A 20,158-nucleotide genomic window follows, 5' to 3' on the forward strand; every position below is an offset into this window, starting at 1 on the left:
CCACTCGAACCAAATAAAAAAAAAAAAAAAAAAAAAATTTGAACATGGTATAGAAAAAGACAATAGCAACTTTATTTACACCAATCAAAAAGATAAAAGATAATTGTATGAATAAATGAGTGGAAATAATTAAATTATTTTCAATTCATTCAAGCAATTGGTTCGTATCTTTCATTATCCTAGCTTCTAATGACATGTAATATAAAGGACATGTAATAATAAATTAAGATGGTTTCTCAAATATTATATCACACAGTATTGTTATATGAGACATAATATAAAGTATTACAAAATGTTTGAAAATGCATTATCCATTGCACAAGTCTCATATTTATGAAGATTCATCGGAGAGCATCAAAGGTTGAAATCCATGATGAAGACTCGATCGGTTGCCAAACTTTCTGTATGTTGGACATTGTGTAACCGCATTCATGCTCATTCCATCCTTCTAATGCATGCACCATCCCAGCTATACGCCATGCACTCATCACCCTTCTTGGCAACCAGTTCTGCACCCATATATTTCAAAGCTTCCATCAGCAAAGTGATTGGAAAAATCAAATTTAAAATAATAGTGTCATTCAGCATTAAATTTCAAACGAAAGGGAGTGACTGATTCTTAGCACAAAATTCCCATTAATAGTAATATTAAATTGGGTAAAGCCCAACACATGTAAATTTAAATAGAAGATAAGGTGGACACAGAAAATTGAACTCAAAATCTCTTATTATAATACTATACTAAATTACTGATTCTCTCAAAAATTTAAGCTATTAGAAGATAATAAATTTATTCATTTATTTAATCTAACATTACGAACCTCACAAGAGTAGATATTTACAAGAGAAGGGGGAATCAACATTGCTGGTGTGAAATGGTACATGCAATCCTTACGATATTTTTTTGGTGGCGATTGTGAATAGGGAATAAATAATGTTCCCTTCCGCACCTTCAACTGTTCTTCTTCAGTCAATCCATCTCCTACTAACCATATCTGTAAAACTTTGTAGTGTTATTTATGTTGTTCATGGTTGAAAAATCCATTTCTAGCTAGATATTAGAATATTTTAGCCTGTGGCATGTTCATCTAATGTACAAATTAGTGAAAGAGTAGTTTAAATATTCAAGAATAAATGAGCATAGGCTTAAATATTTGATGGTTCACCTTTTGAGCCGAGCGTAGGTTTTTGAAAGGATCAAACTACTCTCAGACTTCTTGTCCAAGGCTTTGTTAAGCTTCATGTACTCGTCCTCATGTAATGTAGCCACCTAAAATGAGGTCATGTTAAAAGGTAAAAGCAGTAGTTTACCTTGTTTCTGGCCCATTTCATCCCAAAATAATTGTAAGCTATTCCGTCTTTGAGCTTTTCTTAAAAAATCAAAGTTCATAAATGGTTGTACAAATAACCGACTACTGCACCACTTCATGATGTACGTAGTTCATTAATAAAATCCAACCTCGTTGAACTATACAACATAATGTAGTTCTCCTATCACACTCAACACGAGAGAGAGAGAGAGACAACTCAATATTCTTTATTTAGATGCAAATTTTGATAAATCCTTATACTAGTATCTTCGTATATATATTCTCTTTACTTACAAAATTTTAATATAATTAAAAATCAATAGTTAGGTCATCAATCAAAATTTTAAAATGCAAGTTTTGGTATTTTAAAATTATGTATGAAAAATCGGTTTATAGATCAAATAGTAAATAATGTTCGATTAATATGAAATTTGGCTTGCGTATTAAAAATATAGAGAATATGTAATCCAACCATTGGATTTTCAAATTATTTATGCAATAAAAAATTATTAGATACATGCTTTTTATTATAATTTCAAAAAAACTTTATCAGCAAGGTAGATTTTTTGTTTTTTGGTAAGAAAATATAAAATAAAAAAAAGCTCGAATACCACGAATTAATCTAAACCTTGTTTTGGTGGCTTTTTTTGGTGGTGGAAAAAAAAGAATAAATATTTGTGCTGCACTTTAATTGTGATTTCAAATTAATTTTTCAATTATGGGTTTCGGTCTTATTATAACATGTATTTTTTTTAATTTGAAAAAAATTATTACATGAATCTAAATTTTTTTTTAAATAGAATTACATGAAACTAATTAGATGTTAAACATATATACCTGAATGCCTCATTTGCATAAATAAAATGCAATGGCAGAAGCAACCTTAGTGATTTTGCCTCGAAGGAGCACTTGTGTTGTTCCTTTGGGAATGCTATTTAGCACAACGGCAGCTGCAAGGCTACATCCATCCACTATCTTTATTTTCAGCTGAGGATGCCTCTGGACATATAGACCACCATAACTATTGAGTTCCTCACCCTGCAAAAATTTTAAGAAAAAAATGTAAAATCTCCTACTAATATTATTACATTATATTTACAAATTAGCATGATAGTGATAATATGATGGATGTCATATCAATAGCATAATAAATAAATATCTAATCTTTTTTTTTTTTTTTTTTTTAAATCCTGTGTTTAAAAATTAAAAGTTGACAAATCAATTTGTATGGTTAATATACAGGGACGGAGCTAAGTTTGACATTGGGGAGGCAATGGCCCCCCCTAATATTTTGAAAAAAAAAAAAAAAAATTTATATATATATAATGTGCTTGATTTAAAAGTTAGGCCCAAAAAAATTAAACCTGGCCCCCCCAAAATCTTGGCCCTTTAAACCAAAAAAATGCTCAAACAATAACACAGATCAGCCCCAAACTCTTGCACCCTAAACCCAAAAATGGCCCAAACAACACCAAAAATTAGCTCATATAAAATCCATTTCAGCCTAAACAATATTAAAAATTTTAACAAAATAAGTAAGCTCATTTTTAGATTGTGATAACAAAATAAAAACCATTTTAGCCTCAAAGAGAATCTACAGGCTGATGCCTCATTGCCATCGCCAGCAGCCATGCATTTACACTTTGCTCATTCACCGTTGCTAGTCAAATCTCCATTATAATTGCAAGTATTTCTTCTCTCTTTGCATTTTGCAACGCTTGACTCTCTAGCTAGTGAGTCAGTGACTCATATGATTTTTCTCTCTTCCTCCATACACATTTATGTGTTTTGTCTATCTCTTGGAATCTTTTTACATACTGATTTATGTGTTTTGACTTTTGTATCTCTTTGTCTAGGGACTGTCTTTTATGTGTGACTATATTTAACTAAGACAGAACAATTGCATAAAATGTCACACCAACTTAACTAAATAAAATTGTGACACTTACCCAAATTTAGTGACTCATAGTAATATAACTAGCTAATAAATTGATAATATATAAATTCATAAATTGCAAACTGATTAATTATAAATTGATAAGTAATGAACATACCTTTAGAAAAGTAAAAAAAAATTTATACTTAATGAATTATGTATGGTGCTTATATTCATGTTTACGTTGTAATAATAATTATTCCTTCTATGACAATCATTGACGATTTTTTAGATTTAAAAGAATTGTCTAGTTCCCTTTTCATAGATGATTGAAATATAATATATAAGAAACAATAGTTTTATTTGTTAAAAACACTAAATAGATACTTATTTGGATTTTTATGATTTTTTTTTGTTTAAACTTCTACCCCCTCAACTAAGAATTCTAGCTCTGTCCCTATTAATATATTAAAATTATAGTGTCCCTAGCATCACTTAAGTCTTAAACTTTATGGAGAGAGAGAGAACCGACCTACAGGTGTGACCGGGTTGGTTTTAAAGGGGTTTTTCCAAAAGGAAAATACCCTCTTACACTCATTTACATCCACTATTTTACATTAATGTCCATAATTTATGCAAAAATATTCACATTTTAATACATGAAAGTGGATGTATCAGTAAAATAAAATAAAAAACCGAGTGTAAGAGACTAAGAGTATCAATGTATCATTGCCCTTTTGTGAAAAGTTAAACTGACCTCAATGGGCTGAAAAACCATTAACCCAAGCTAAGCTGTAGGTGCTAAAATAATTCATCCAAACCAAACCACAGGTTAGAATAAATCATAAAGAGTCTAAATTTAATAAAAATGTGGTGTACCCTACAATAAAAGTTTATCACATTAGTTTTTTACTTAAAACTCAATACATTTTACCATACACAATAACTCTATTTAATATCATATTTCACAAATCAAATAGGATATTAAATTGGGTTATTATAGTGTATGGGAAGTTATATTCAATTTTTTAGTAAATGATGATGTGGCGTCCATTTATTGGTGGGTGTAAATCAAGGGGTTTACACCCCATCCTTAAGAATTTAAACTCAATCATAAATCATGCTTTGAGTAATTATTAAATTATTGCATTTTTTTTAAGAAAGAAATTATTGCATTTGACTTTTAATAAACTCTTATGAAAACATTAATAACATTGGTATTCAAGCCCTCTTGTAGTGGTACTTTAGGTTAAGTAATGTGTTTGAGTTTGGTGAAAGAGTGTCATTAAGGGTGTGTGTGTGTGTGTGTGTGTGTGTTTAGCTATTAGTTTGTTTCTCAAAAAAAAAAAAAAAAAAAAACATTGGCATTCATTTTAACAAAAAAATGCTAGGATCACAACTTGTTTACATTGTAAGTTGTGAGTAGTGCAGTAAAAGTAGTGGGTCTACAACTCCACTGCTCACAATTTACCACGTGAATAAATTGTAATAAAAGTTGTGATCCTAACGTTACTCTTTTAACCGTGAACTAACATAAATAGAGACTTATATGGAAAATAGGGATTTAAACTTACGAAGGAGTGTACATGAGATACTTAAGTTGGGGAAAGATGGAGAACAGCCACTTTGGAATAAATTCAAAATTACAGTGACCCATGTTGTTCATCAAGTGATCTACGTAAGTAACATAACCGAAAACGGAAGCCAAAGAAGCATTTCCTGCAAAAATGACAGTCGCCGATGGTATTGTAAAGAGCATAAAATATGCTATGTGCTCGACAAATGGATGAGTGACAGCTGCCGTAAGAAGAAATATAAGAATGAGAAGGTGATCAGAAAAATTATGGATACTGTGGGTTGTTCATTCTTTATTTCTTTTTTGCTTATTCGGCTTACTAATACTTCACGAAAACCTTGATTTGATTGGTATCTTAATCTGATAATAAAAAATTATCATCAGAAATGAACGTTATATATTGAAACTCTCAAAAAAAAAAAAAAAAACTTCGCGAAAATCTAAAATTCAATATATTATTGATGTGGGATTTATGAGATTCTCTCTCTCTCTCTCTCTCTCTCTCTCTCTCTCTCTCTCTCTCTCTCTCTCTCTCTCTCTCTCTCTCTCTCTCTCTCTCTCTCTCTCTCTCTGAATTCACCAATCGTTAATGGCTCTAAAACAGCTAAGCCTATGTTACATGCAATAATCCTATACAGGAAATTTATATAAAAGATCATTAGCCATGTAGATTCTTTTTTATTATGTTGTGGAAGTGACATCAATAACATTCATTATCACATTATTTTGTAAGTATTTTATAGTAATATTGATAGTAATTGTATCATTTTCCATAAAATAGTAAACCCACCAGTTATGTTATTGAAGTTAGAAATCTTAAACTATACATCTTTCACTCCTACAAATAGCAAACACACATGGCGTCCAACCCACCCATCCTATGATATTCTTAACCGTTTAACTTGAGACTTGATGCCAGAGAATTTCTTGATTTGATTTTCGAAAACGTAACAAAGCATTTCTTGAACCTTTAACACCAAGCATAACATGAATGACATGGCCCATGGCTCATAAAGTACAAGTTACTAATTTGAATATTTCCTCTCCTTCTCTTTGCTTTCTCTATGGGATCAAACTCAATTATAAAATTATAAACGATCTTCTTTTTTCAGTTGGGTTCCTAAATGTTTCTATTAGAAATACTAAGAAGTCCAGTTGAGTTGCAAGATTTTTGATATCCTAAACTATCTTCTACTCCTACATAAACAAACACACTTAAATTCTAACACACAATCAATCATATCATCAAGTTGTGGTAAAGTTTTATTATCTTAATAAATAGCTAATTTATTATTGTCTTAATTACAGCAAAAAAATTATCATTGTTAGGATCAATTATTAATTTAAGGTATATTATAAAAATGAGCATTTTATTTTTGAATCTGAAAATCTCCCATCTATTTGCATACATTTAAGGGGAAGTATTAGTAGATAAAATTCATATTATACCAACAAGCAAGATAATAAATATAAAGGTCTCACAAGTCATTGGCTCTGTGACAGTTGAGGAATGGTGGTGAGAATAGTAGCGAGAGTAAAGGTAATGGTGGTGTAATCCTCTATGAAGCCAGTAGTAAAGAAATTCCACCGGTCCCACATGAAGTAGAATTAATATAATTACTCCATCTATTCTCCAAATGGGCAAGTGTGAAGTTCTCTGCACCATGCTGCTGAATAGGTAGTATACGATTCCATTGAGTAATATTTGGTCATCCCTATACGGAAGTTTAATATAACCAAAAAAAAACATGCTTTAGACAATTACAATCTGTACTTAACTTTTATGTTCATTAGCTTTTGTCAATAGAAAATGTTTAGTGGTGCATGTAATTCCTGTGCTATAGCTATGAATGGATCGATTATCCATGATGAAAAAAAAAAAAAAAATAATGAGTTCATGTAAAAGTGATTTTTCATCAGCCACAATCAATCATATCATTAAGTTATGGCATATTGTATGATCTTAGAGAAGAATAGTTTGATAATTGGAGGAGAAGAAATTTAAACCCAAAACATTTCCATTAGAAATACTATGAGATGCCAATTAAGTTAAAAGGCTTTTGACTACATACATATATTCATATGAGTAATGTTAGGGACATAATTTTTTAACATAAAAAATAATGCACACAAAGTCCACAGGTCACGAATTTAGTGCCAAAAAGAAAAAAAAAAGTGTATATACTTTGTGTGTAATAGTATGTGTAAAATAAACACCATCTATTATTTATATATATATATATATATATATTTATATAAATTGATAAGAGGGTAATTTGTGATAAGAAACACATTAGTTTTACATGGATCCATCATTGATACAACTTTTATTATACAATACCAATAATCACAATAGATTATGTCAATAATTACAAAAAATATTGTATATATATATATATATATATATTATCCCTATACCTATTGATGCTTATAATGATCCATATTGTGCAGTACTGACCAATTTTGCTCTCTGTCAACTTGTTCAAATTCTAGACTCTTGTCAATAAGTAGGTTGCTGCCTTTCGCATTTCGATAACGAGAAAGAGAAATCCATATCTGGTTGTGAAGCATCCTCCATAACAGAAAAGGGAGTATGAGAAAGTTTGTTAGGTCCCTTTCACTCTCTTCCTTGACTATGAATGAATATATGCCTTGTACAGCCCAAGGAGCCAAGATCAAATACTTTGATACAATGAAACCACGAGAAGTTAGTATAAAAAATGCAAACCATTTAATTTAGTCGTATATATTCTCAAAACGTAGCCATAATATATTAGGTCGTTTTCAATTTGTCTTATAAGTAGTTCCTAAGTACAAATGTTAGAAAGATTGAACTTGAATTTGATCCATCATCTGCATGTTAATAACCTCGTCAAAAATAAAAGGATGTTAACAACTATCCTTAAGAAACAACGCCAAGAGAGTATGTTTTTTTTTTACTTTCTTCCTAGTTTTCTTACGTTGGTCACACAAACTTGTTCATATATACAGCGATGGTGTACTAAACAATAAGGTATTAAGGTGTTAAACCCTAGTAAAGTAATTTCAAGAAAAACTTAATTGCCACCCTCAACGCTTGGCTAACCGTACGTCCCTTCAGTCACATGGCCCACTATGCTACATTTAACAAGAAAATATAGCAACAAAAACACAAGTTACATACTGTGCGAGTTAGTGTGTGTGCAGGATAAAGAGAGAGAGTGGGCTTCAATTGCCTTAGGCTCAAAAAACTATATCCTATTTTGGGTGTATATGTCATTTCTCTCATAGCAAATGGGTCCCACACATCTATGGAACCCACCTGCTATGAGAGAGATGACATATACACCCGAAACAGGCCAAGTTATACCATCTCTTCAAACTCGCTTTACACACTATTCGCACACATGGTCATTTTTGAAAAATATAGACACTTGGTGCGAAAGTGTGAACGTTATATGCATCCATCAAGCATGTGAAACATTAGATTTTCCAAGCAAAAAAAAAATAAATAAATAGGAATTAGCTAAGAGCACCACCTTAAAGCTACCAAGAGGTTTCCAAGGCCAGTCAGTGAGAATTCCTGGTTTAGAAGCGCCATACTTTCTTTACTAAAACTTCCTTTTAGCTGGCTGCATGTGCAACAGTGCAATCAAGCTCTATATATAGTATACTATACAGTGTATTTATTACTATATATACACTACTATGCTTCTTGACGATGGACTCAGCCAGTGCACAGTTACTAGTCTAGTCGGTACAGATATCTATCTTTTTTTCGGTCGGACATGTATATTAATCACAGAGCAACTCCCGCATATAAATTTGCCACTGCTTTTGGTGGACTCACCCCTCATGTGATCCTTTGGTTTGTACGTTGGCATTATAAAGACATTACGCAGGGCCGGCCCTAGGCCTAGGCCATGGCCTAAGGCCCCCTAACATGGAAAGACCCCAAATATGGGGGCGGTAAGGGTTTTTTTTTTTTGTTTTTTTTTTATTTTTTTTTAAATTAAAGAAAATTGTGAGTTAAGTATACTTTTTTTTTTCCAATGCCTAAAATATTAGAGTTATGCTAGTATATTATAAGTTTTATTATATAACTCCTATAAATTGACATGTATACTAATCCCATGAAATAATTCAATACTCATTTATTCTTTTGTTGAAGGTCACCTCATTGCCACATCAGTTTGTAAGCTTTTTATAGCAAGTTTAGTATTTTCTCCACCAAAAAAAAAAAAAAAAAGAATTAATAGAAATGCAACCTAATCTCCATTAAGTAAATGAAAAATGTTAAAGCTAATACAAATTTTACAAAAAAAATCTTGCAAATTGATGATCGGTATCACTTAAACAATATAATAAATAAATGTTTGAATAATTTTTTTTTTAATTGGTGATGTGCTAGTTTGTAAAACCCATATATAATAAGTATCATTAGCTCACTTTAGGTGAATTATCCATATTAATAAGTATGAATTAGTAATAAATTTGAAATAAAAAAAATATATAATAAATTATTTAAGTGATATTTAGATATAAAAGGCCCCTTTCAAATTTTCGCCTTAGGCCTCAAATTATCTTGAGCCGGCCTGGACATTAGTTGATTGGTTTGTGATGCGTGGAGCGTCACAGTTTAATATTGTAGAGATTGAGATAGAGATAAGTGGAAGCAATAAGAGGGGAAAAAAATAGAAAGAGTTACGTGGTTCAAGAGCCAATCGGCTCACGTTGGCTTAAGGCATTGTGGAGCCTAGGACGACTACTTTAAGTGGAGCTTATTCTTATATTTTGAATATTAATAAAAGACTTAATTAACTTTTGGTTTTTTTTTTTCATTTAAAATCTTTTTTTTTTAAGATGCAAAATTAAAAATTAAAACAAAGTCATCGTATTACTCAATGATTACACAACTAAAATAAACACTATTAAGTAAAGCAACCAAATACTAAAAAATTATGATTGAAAATTTTAATAAAATTATATATTTGATATCTTTAAATAAAATTTGAGTATAAATTTATTTACTAGTGGAAAATTAATGTGTTCTTTCACTATTTGTGTGGGGGAGATTAAATGAGTTCTACACTCTAAAATTGAGAAAAATGAATAATCATTGCCACATCTAATGAAAATATTTTTCTTTAACTAGTTTTTCATTAAAAAAATATTTTTTATTTATTGGTGAATATTTGGGGCTTAATTAATTCTTCAATTGGTACAAGGATATTGTTATTAGTAAAAATTCGGGGGCCTTTTTTCATTATAACCTTAGGCTGTTGCCTATTTGCCTTACCTATTGAGCTGACACTAGCGACATTTTTAATATATGATGAAGTGCATGAATACACAACACCTTGGTGATATATATATATATATATATATATATAAATATATATATATATATATATATATAGGAACTACATGGTCTAGGATAGCCCTAAACGAGTTTTACACTTAATTGGGCCTTTTGGAATATTATCTTCAACAAACATCATTATGAATTCATATCAATTGCATTATTGAACATTTTTTTATTGGATTGTTATAATGGGGATGAGAAATTTAAATCCTAAATATCGACATTAGAAACATCAAGAAATACCAGTTGAGGCATAGAGCTCTCGGCAATACATCACCCAACATTGTGGAAACTATATAGATAATTAATTACCAAATGTACTACAAATAATGAAGGTATAAAGAGGACTTAAAGAAGAAAAAGAACTATTGTGGTGGGTAAGAAACAAGCATCTTAATCTTCATGTTAAAGATGCACACAATTAGCCTCTATTCGACACTGTGTTGTGACATCCTTTGAATGAAAAAAAAAAAAAAAAAAAAAAAAAAAAAAAAAAAAAAAAAGAAGAGTATATCTTTGTAAGTTGTAGTTAGTTTAATTGGAAAAGTTTTTATTATAGAATGAGGAATTTAGATTTGAATCTCTCCTACACAAAAAAAAAAATAAAAAAGTAAAAAAAATAAAATAATCAATTAATTGGTGTTTGACATAATAATAAAAGGTCAATTATCATGAAACGAACACCATTACTTCAAATCTTGGGTTAATATCAAAGCTAGTTGGAACCCTTGGCAAGTAGCTAGGGAGATCAACATGCAAAACATATATACACATACTACAACAAAGTTAGCTTTTTTCAAGGGTCAAAATCCTTGAAAAATGTATTAAACAACCTCGAGAAATTTTTTTTTAAGAGTCTAACCAACCCTTGATAATCTTCAAAACTTACACAGTTGAAAATGAAATTTTGACGGCCTTCGTGGCCCTCAAAACAAGTGATTTATCTTTTATTGGGGATTGCTGACCCTTGCATAAATTATAACTAACCAAGGGTTAAAATATTTAAATGTACAACCCTTGATAAATAAGGTTATTTAAGGGTCTCTTGGCCCTCAATATATATATATATATATATATATATTAGAAACCACAATCATGCACAAAAACCACATACTACAACCATATACATCAAAAGTCCAATGTACTCTAACCAAATACATCAAAATTCTAATGTACTATAACCAAATACAAAGCTGGCCTTCTTACCAATCATTCGAGGCAGTTTTAACAGATTGAACAAAATAAAATACATCAAAGTCCAATGTACTACAACCAAATACAAAGTTGGCCTTCTTACCAATCGTCTGGGGAAGTTTTAACAGCTTGATCTGTTAGGTTTTAGATCCTTGTAAACTAGATTGTTTAACTTAATTAATTAAGCAAGTGAATAATTAGGTTTATTATTCAGAACTAGTTTAAAACAATAAAATCATATTATGTAAAGTAGCGGAAAAGTAAATAACACAACGATATGATGACCTAGGAAAACCAAACCGATAAACAACCTAGGGAGGATTTAACCTAGCTATCCTCAAGGTAAAAAGCAAATCCACTATAGAGAATCAAAGTTTACAATAAGATTTAGACCACTAACATCCTATTGCTACCACATGTAGAACTTACTGACATGACCACATGCAAACTCCAAATCCACAAACTCCTTCTCTATTAGGCCTTTGCAACACAAGCACCCACACTTGTGATAAAAAAACACAAACTCTCCTATTTATGACTCCAAGACCACCTTTGAAAGTTTAGATCATCAACACCTTTGATGACTAGAGAAGACAACAACTTTTACAACACCAGATCTTGAGATTCTTCAAGGAATAACACCGATAGAAGATATAAGAGAGCCTTTTGGGTACAAAACCCTAGATACAAAAGAGACACACTCTTCTCTCTCTAAAAAGCCTTATAAAAACGTTCTTAGGTTTTCCTTTATATACTAGGAGAAGTAGATTTGAAACCCTAATCCTTTTTGGGCTTGAACTACTGTTTGGCCAAACTTAAAATTCTACAGACCCATATTTCAATTAGTCGAGCCTGTCTTTCGATCGATCGAACCAAGCAAATTTCAAATTCTTCTTTCTACAGCTTGTATATTCTTGAATCTTGACTTGTATCACCTTGAGTATTATCTAATAATACCTATAGATTCTAAAATTTATAACTAGATAAGTTTGTGTTCACAGTTTGCCAATTGTTCTAAACTTTTAGAACCTAACATGATCAAAATAAATCTCAGCTTGATCAGCATCCTTCTTTATTTGCCATATCAAATCAGCATATAAAGACAAGACATTTCCATCACTTTAGCCAGAATTGCTCTTCCACAATACTCCTCTGCTTTTCCAAAATCTCCATAAACCTATACACATGTTAAAAGAAATCATTAAATTCCAAACAAAAATTTTTACTTTATATATTAAGTATTCTAAACAGTGAGTCACATGATCATTTATTTTTTCATTCCTAAATTTTTGTAGCAACCAACAAAGAAGTCAAGAACTCAAATTCTATAAAGAAAAAAACTTGCAAAGAAGCTCTTTTTTTTATTACCTCTTGCAAGAATTTTGCATAATTTCCAAGCAAAAGTTCATTGCCAGGCTATGCTTCAATCATATTTTGGTAGTAAGCATTATTGCTAACTACCATAATTATTACTTTCAAAAACCATGAACCACCAACATCACCTCCATCTCCACCATCTAATCCTCTCCCACCACCACCACAAATCCTACCACCATTGCTCCCAACACCACCACCCACAACTAGAGCCCGCAAAATACTATCTTTTTTCCCCATAGAAGAACCCTCATCATCCAAAACAACGGCTTAATGTAAACTCAAATAATACACAAACCCAAATTTCAAAATGGTAATGCACTAAGGCTTAAACTCAAAATGAGTATTCAAGGTCAAAATGACATTTATAAGCCCTATATTTACAACCAGGGCATGTCATTCATACGGGAAGAATAACTAACATATTAATGGGAAGTAAGATATTTACAACCAGGGCTTAATGTTAAATCTTGTATAAACTCACATTCCAATTTCCATTTCAAATCACACAAACAAGTAATTCCAGTTCCTTTTGTAGCAAATCACATAGCCTCAATATCAAAATTAAACAAACTCAGTGGACCCAAAATTCAAGATTGACAATCTAAAATACCAATTCTTCTAACTTCATCACATAATTTGTCATTCCACATAAAGCCAAACACATGGGAAAGTTCAATTTTTTTTCAAAAACACAAACATTCACAGATTAATCCAATTCAAACACACCCCACATGTTAAAGCTCCACTTATAAATACTAATTACAATTCCCAATTACCCATTTGATTTTCTTTCACTAATTTGTAAAATCCACAAAAAAAGCTATCAAATTTGAAAAGAAAATGACTTCAAGCTGAAATTGTTTCCACAATCTATACTAAGTTTTGCAGATTCTCATCATATAGGTAGTAAACACAACCAAAAACAAAGGGAAAGTAGCAATTAGAGAAACAAAAGATAAAATAGAAAGACGATGAAGAAAAAAAACACTAGAACTGAAACTAGAACACAAACATAGATCACAAAAGAATATTTCAGAAACATATTTCCATTGTCTAAGATAGTAGCATAACTCCACAAATTTTATATTTATTTGAGTTGATCTTCATACCTTAGTGATCATTACTAGATTGAGCTAATTGTGAGGTGATATAACTCAACATTTGCGTCATCATATTGTCATAATTTGTTCTTTATTCTGCTATTTGACTAGCTTGTTGTTCCTCAAAAGGTCTTCTTTGTTCTACCATTTGAATAGCTTGTTGTTCAAGCATGGTTTTGAGGTGCTTTACTTCTTCTTTCAACTCTACATCAGCCTCCAAACATTTGTGTTTAGATTCTTGGAGTCGCTTCTCAAGGTCACGCATTCTAGATGAGGAGGAACGCCATAACTTGGTAGGAGTGACTCCAGCTCCATAGCCACGAACTTATCCATGACGCTCAAGTCCAACACCTCCAACATATGGTCTTGAGATATTTTAAATGTCCCCTCATTCACTTGAATAGTGAGATTCCTCAATGCCATTTAAAAAGAAAAGTAATTGTATAACTTGCAACAAAACCACATAAAAATATACTAGCTATATTAATATAATTAGAAGATTTCATACCAATGCTTCTTGTGTTGGTTCATTTACTATTTGCCCATTAGTTTGCACATGGGTGATGTCAAATAATTTGATTCTACTAGGGTAATGACCTGTCTTCTCTTTCTACCATTTGACAAAACAAATAGAAAGCATATAGTAATTAAATATTCCAATAAGAAGAAATTTGATTCAAAGAAAAGTCTAGGGTTTTTGAGTATTGAGGCACATTCCCCTCTTCTCCTTTGACATTCTATCACTATTTGCATTAGTGTTCACATGTACTGTTTACTGTTCACATGATCCTAGAAGCTTAAACCTTGCAAAATATGCATTAAAGTAAATTGTAGAACAAATTTCTCAGCCAATCTTAACAGATGCATGTTAGCAAGCACAAACTTTTTCTCTAAATATACTATGAATATATACTCTCTAGGATCCCAAGCTAATGTCTTAATATATTAGTATGTCCACCATGCACATCTAGAGTAACTTGTTAAAAATAAATGCTTTATGAATAATGCCAGAAAAAATTATTATAAAAATAGATTTATCAAGGACTAGACATGTATTAGAGAAAAATAGTGCAAGGAAAATAAACAAACAAATAAATAAAAACTTTACAAATTTGAGTCCATTTAAAAACTAAATAACCCCAAGAAATCAATTTTGAATTATAGAGTATCAAACAGAGGTTATTGTATATCATACTTGAACAAGAAAACATATGTAAACTTGATCTATTATATGCATAGTGAAACCAACAAAAAAACTTGAGAAAGGTAACAAGAAAAAAGATTAAGCCAGAAAACATATTTGATGTATTTAACCAGAACCACTTAGCATGATATTGTGTATAAATTAGTATAATAAAAAGGCATAGCTGAAACAATTCATGTTAGAACATCATCTAATCTAACAACCAAATCAACTAAATTCATCAAAATCCAAACAGTAAATTCACAAGAACTCATTAGAAATGACATTTTACACCAAAAAATGCTTTTGAACTTCCCAATATTGTTGGCATATATCTCTTCCACGCTGCATTGTTGGAAACTCTTTGAACCAGAAGTGTGGACAATATTGTTTTTGCTCTGATTTTTCGTCCTACATTTAAGAATGACAAGTCGGTCCCATAAACCCCTAAGAAATATACCCATAAACCAACAAATCCACAAGACAATAGTTAAGAATAAATTTGATAATAAATTCTTTGTAATGGTTCCATATAATCTTGATTGCTTCACAAATCCACAAGACAATTCCAATCATTCTTCTCTGGTCTAGGCAGAACATTTGCTCGTGCTTCTTCTGTTGCTTTACCATATGGTATAAACCACTTTGTTTTTAGGTAGTCACAATAATTTGAGTAAGAACTACCCATTTATCGCCAAACCTCTTGCTCTCAACCCTCAACTTTGAAATACTCCTACAATAGAATGAAACATAAATACACAAATAAGAATATCATAAAAAACCATAGAAGTAGTTACTAGATTTTGTTATACTACTTACCAATACTTTATCAAAAAGTTTCATTTTGTTGATATAGGGTACTTTTTTCCAATCTATGAACTTTAGAGGTACATTTTGTTGTGCCCTAACTAGTTGTGTGCATTCATTTATTGAATCACGAGCATGAGGCCATACAGGTCTTCCATTCAACCAATCAATCTCATATTTTCCCCTCCCTTAAACTCTTTGGCCAATTTAAGATTCTGAGTAGGCCATCACCCCTTCTTCTTCCCTATGGAGAGAAAAATAATAATAAAGATCACATCAACTTACTTGAATAGTATCTTCAATACAGTATTAAGAAACCTGAAAGCATAATTTAAAGCTTACCATGATGAGCCAAATCATTTCTACTTCTAATAACACCATTTGTGCCAACTCCTCTATTGCTACCTCCATTAGCCATTGATAGAAGTTCTTGCTTTGATCAATCCAATACAGTTTAACACTATTCATCATATGCATATTTAATTAGTTTAGTTAATACATGCATATTACTATATAAATCAAACATATACATAAATACACGATATAAAACAAAAGAACATAAAACTATTTAGATAAGACAATAACATAACTTTCAAGTAAATAAATTACATTCATTTTAAAACACTTAATCTCATTCATTCATATCAACATCATCCATATCTACAAGTATGCTTGGTATGTCAGTCCTATCTAATAAAATAATAGCATCATCTTGATCATTAGTACTTGTTAAACTCATTTGATGACCACGTGAATCATTTTGTTGGAATGACTCTTAATCAGCATCCTCTTCTTCATCATCATTTTCCTCCTCTAAAGATGGTATATTGTAATAATTTCAAGGTTTTATTTTTATTACAAAATGCCATTGAGGATTCTTTGCATTTTTCACATAAAATACTTACTCAACTTGACATACTAACATGAAAGGTTCATTACTCTTTAATGAACGTGTTACAATCACAAGAATTTGACCGTACTTATCAACCATAATTCCTCTACCATGATGGTCAACATCCCTCCATTCACATTTAAACATTGCAATCTTATTGCCTCCCATGTAGTGTAACTCATGGATACCAATTAAAACACCATAATAATCACGATTGCCCATACTTGCATCTCCTTTTACCAAGATTCCACAACTTTGAGTTCTTCTCTTACAATCGCTTTCATTTTTTTGAAATCTAAAGTCATTGACAATGTACCCATTATAACATACGGCTTCTTCAAATGGTCAACAAGTTAGATCTAAGAGTTGTTTGCTCACTTTCCTTTCATCATATAATTGAGTAATCTATTCAAAACAAGTTCAAAATCAATACATCATTATAATTGACTCAAACAAGCATTAGAATAATTATAATAATTTTCATATGTATAGAACTTACATGACTTTCAAACCACTCTCACAACTGTTTTTTATGTTGATTCTCTACATTCCTAACACTTGCTTGTTGGATCAAGTACCTGTGCTCCCTAGATAACACAAGATGCAACTACATTGTAAACAACTTAGAAGTTTAAGAATAAAGCTAACTCCATGAGAAATTAATATTAACTACATTTCAACTTACTCAATATATGGGAGCACTACATCACGGTTTTTCAAGACATATAGATGTGCTTGCATCCACTTTTCTTGACTAAGTTAATGTGAGATATATCCCCTACCTAAAGCACGACCAATTGAAGAAAAAATGGGCAATCCTTCGTATGGCTATATATGATCTCCATCCCAATTTCGCCTAACTCGATTAAATCGAGTCTCAATACCATGAAAGTATCTTGAGCAAAATGTCAAGCATTCATCTATCAAATACCCTTTTGCAATAGAACCCTCTGGAGGGGTGAGATTACAAACGTTACTCTTTAGTGTTTGCAAGTATCTTTCTATTAGGTACATCTACTGATATTAGATAGGTCCAACAATCATAGCCTCACTAGCTAGGTGAACAAGTAAATGCATCATAACATCAAAAAATGATGGAGGGAATATCATTTCCAACTAACAAAGTGCTATTGCAATTTTAGATTCCATTTTCTCCAAATCATCCACACTTAGCATCTTTGAGCACAATGCTTTAAAGAAATTACTTAGCACAATTAGTGGTTTAGACACTTTTGCAGACACTTCTTCGGGTAGCAATCCATCTATTAGATTCCACTCAAGATATGGTAATCATGGCTCTTAAGTCCAAATATCTTCAAGTCTTTTAGATTCCACACATCTAGCAATGTTTGAAGAATAATCATTAGGAAACTTTACCTCCTTAAGAATCCTCAAAAATCTCTTTGCTCATCGACAAATAAAGTATAACATTCCTCAAAACTCTCTTTGCTCATCGAAAAATAAAGTATAACATGCAGATGGCAACTCTAAATAATCTCCACACGGTATTGGACGGAGTTCCTCCTTAATGCCCATGGCTTTTAGATCAAGATGAGACTTTAATTATCTTTTTTCTTTTTCTTTTTCTTTTAGTACTCATCAATGTCCTAATTATACTATCACACACATTCTTCTCAATGTGCATAACATCTAAATTATTTCTTAATAATAAGGTTCTCCAATATGGTAATTTGAAAAAGATACTCTTCAACCAATTATCTTTTTCATTTAGCTCATCATGTTTTTTCTTCTTCGCTCCGCTCCTAAATATCAAGAATTCAAGATCACATAATTGACTGAGCACATTATCTCTAGATAGTTGTTTAGGGGGATAAACCAATCTCTTTCTTACCATTAAATTTCTTAGATTTCAATCTCCACCTATCTTTAATTAGCAAGAAGTGATACCCTATGAAACAAAACTTTCTTCTATTTTTTGAATAAGGAGAAATTGTTTCATTACGACTAGAAGGACAAGCCAAAGCACCCATTGTATTCCAACCGGAAAGATTCTTTTATGCTGGGAAGTCATTAATTGTCCATAAAACTGTTGCACACATATTGAAATTTTGATTTCTAAAGGAGTCAAAAGTAGTAACACCAACTTCCCATAATTTTTTCAACTCATCAATTAATAGTTGCAGATAATATCAATTTTTTTAATAAAAAAAATACTATCGGAAGATTCATCGGAGAAAGTAACAAAGAATACTGTAGTTCTCGTCGATGTTGCTGACCTAGCTCATCAAAATATTCCTTACTCCGATCAAAGATTCCTGCACACCAAATTTTCTGTTGAGAAAATGATAGAGAGAGTGATTACTAGAGAGAGATAGAGCAATCGAATGAAAAAGAAATCAAAGAGAATAAGAGAGGAAGAGCCTAAATACTCTGAAATTGTAGAAGTTTGAATGAAATAGAGAGGGTTTTTGTTTTCCAATCTTGTTTCAAGGGATGAATTTGAAAAATCTTTATAAGTTTTAAAGCGAAAACTCGCAAGTATGCCCACCCTATCTTCCAACATTTATTTCAACAATTGAGAAACTTATTGTAAGAGTTATGTTAGCTTATTTCAAAGGTCCTCAATAAGTCTAGTAATAGTCACCCGAGTGTGCCACATTAGTGTTTGTTTGACAAACTTTAGTGAACCCTTAAAAAAAAGGGTTGAAAAAGATCAAGTTTCTTGTAGTGATTTCACCTGTGGCAGCTAGAACTTAGAACGAACAATGTTTGCTTTGCTTAGAGATTAAAAAAACTGTAGTCCAAATCGTTACTACTTGGGTTGAAATAGTAAATGTTGGTGATCTTGTTTGGATATATTGAGAATTGGCATATCAAAGGGGAGTTTTGGAGAGATTGACATAGAATATAATTCACGTCATTAAGCCAATTTAGTGCTCTAAATCTCTCTCCCATTGAGCCCATTATGGAAGATATTGTTGAGGACCATTTTTTTGGCCCACATGGCATTACTTCATTGGCAACCCATGCCACATCAACATATTATTGATTTTTTTTGGGTAAATCTATTTAAAACCCAAAATAAGCTCATATCTCATTCAACTACATGGATTGGACTCACATGGCCCACGAGATCCTTACTTCAACAGGCAAATTCATGGTCCACATTTCCTCTTCATCAATTGGGATCATAACCCCACGACATCATCAACATCAACATATATATGGATTGGACTTAAGCAATGAATCAAAGCTCACGGCCCATATTACCTCTCTTACACTCATGGCAAGCGGCTTCTTCAACAAAAGCCCATATTTACACAAAATAACAACAAAAACCTGAGGTATGCCATCTCATCTTCGGCTTATGACCCAAGTTCATAAGTCTCTTTGGGGAAACTTTGGGAGTCGTGGTTTGGAAGGCTAAGAGGTATGTTCAGTAAAGCTCCAGCAATTCAAAGTTGATAAAAGAAACATGTTGCTTGTCGTGTCTTCTCCAACTCCCTAAACTCTGACGAGTCCGTGTGTAGCAGGTAAC

The 20,158-nt window shown here is 31.5% G+C and overlaps 1 pseudogene; it reads right to left on the bottom strand.

The window, feature by feature from the left end:
• Window positions 1-331: 331 nt before the first annotated feature.
• LOC126722395 (very-long-chain aldehyde decarbonylase CER1-like) lies at window positions 332-12,914 on the bottom strand (annotated as a pseudogene).
• Window positions 12,915-20,158: the final 7,244 nt, after the last annotated feature.

The sequence above is a fragment of the Quercus robur genome, chromosome 4, assembly GCF_932294415.1.
Source record: "Quercus robur chromosome 4, dhQueRobu3.1, whole genome shotgun sequence".
NCBI classification, from domain to species: domain Eukaryota; kingdom Viridiplantae; phylum Streptophyta; class Magnoliopsida; order Fagales; family Fagaceae; genus Quercus; species Quercus robur.